The sequence below is a fragment of the Amphimedon queenslandica genome, unplaced genomic scaffold (assembly GCF_000090795.2).
Source record: "Amphimedon queenslandica unplaced genomic scaffold, v1.1 AMPQUscaffold_10559, whole genome shotgun sequence".
Lineage (NCBI taxonomy): Eukaryota > Metazoa > Porifera > Demospongiae > Haplosclerida > Niphatidae > Amphimedon > Amphimedon queenslandica.
Window position 1 is genome coordinate 5,945 of NW_003549182.1, and position 1,279 is coordinate 7,223.

Consider the following 1,279-nt stretch of genomic DNA (forward strand, 5'->3'; position numbering starts at 1 on the left):
GACACACTTGTCTTCTTCCTTGAGACACAGGTCTTTTATCCACCAACTATCACCTATTGCCATACCATAAAATAAATTTATTATTAGATTGTCTAAATACTTTCAGACTCAGAGCATGAATCCAAAGATAAATCAATTACTATAAAAATTATAACATCTACTTGTGATACATTGGACAAATCAAACCTTTATTACAGGAAAGATCGATGTCTTCATCAACTTTTATGACTGATAAACTGTTACTTTTTGCTGCACCTCTAACCATAGGCGGCTGCAGGGTCGGGCATTTAGGGGCAATGCCCGACCAAAAATTCTGACCGGAAGTGTGACATCACCATAATTAATAGTTATTCTATGGTTAATTAATAGTTAATAACAGTTATTGCAATTATAATTTCAATTTTTTATGAAAATCTTATAATTATGAATGCATAAATGGCAGGCTGATAACAAGGTGATGAAGAGAGACTAAATAAAGGAGGAGCTCGAGGTGGTAAGACTTTGGTGCCAATCACAGTGGGCCACCACAGCAACACTAGAAAGCATAATCATTTCATTATTTAGTGCTATTTCAGTGTTCTTTTCTTGTCAGTTGCAATGTCTAAAAGCCTGGACTAGGCTTCGCTAAGTCCTTTGTGAACAAGCCTGCTAAAAAGGAACAACAGTTTACAACTGAAGTGAACCTAGTAAGTACAGTATAGAAGTCAATAATACAGATTATCTCATATTCTTACTTTAGGTCAGTTTCTTGCTGAGAGTTGATGATCATGAGTCTCAGTCTACTCTTGTGGTTGATACAGCTACAGTTTTTACAGCTACAGTTGATGTACAGTCAATTGTTGCTCATTCTCCATCACCCTATTCTTCTACTTCCTCTACTAATACTACTACTAGTACTATTACCACTACAGAAGTCAGTGTTGGAGCTACACCACCCACTACTTTATTACAATAACCTTCGCTACCAAAAAATTGTGCTAAAAAGGGTGCGTAAAAAAGGGTGTGGCCAAAATCGCAGCGCGCTTCGTGCGCCCAACCCATTTCCTGTGCCACACCCATGCCCGACTAGTAGTCAAATCCTGCAGCCGCCTATGTCTTAGCTCCACGACCACTCACAACTTTCAAAGATTTAGGATTCAATGGGAGTCCTGTTTCATCACAGTTGAATATGCAAGTTGGATTGTTGAATAGAGAATTTTCTTTAAGTGTGTCTTCAATTTAAGTATATCAAAATACTTTTGTATGACACTATTATCAGTGGCCATGGCTCTCAAAAGAC

General features: G+C 37.7%; 3 long non-coding RNA genes across 3 annotated transcripts; 1 reads left to right on the plus strand and 2 right to left on the minus strand.

The window, feature by feature from the left end:
* Positions 1 to 262, minus strand: LOC109590058 (uncharacterized). The gene is made up of 3 exons (XR_002189091.1): positions 187 to 262; positions 101 to 139; positions 1 to 53 (listed from the first exon to the last, which is right to left on the minus strand). It is a non-coding gene; the product is annotated as an uncharacterized LOC109590058 (long non-coding RNA).
* A 120-nt stretch (positions 263 to 382) lies between these two features.
* Positions 383 to 812, minus strand: LOC109590056 (uncharacterized). Its single transcript, XR_002189089.1, has 2 exons — positions 735 to 812; positions 383 to 683 (listed from the first exon to the last, which is right to left on the minus strand). It is a non-coding gene; the product is annotated as an uncharacterized LOC109590056 (long non-coding RNA).
* LOC109590057 (uncharacterized) lies at positions 602 to 941 on the plus strand. Its single transcript, XR_002189090.1, has 2 exons — positions 602 to 686; positions 740 to 941. It is a non-coding gene; the product is annotated as an uncharacterized LOC109590057 (long non-coding RNA).
* Positions 942 to 1,279: the final 338 nt, after the last annotated feature.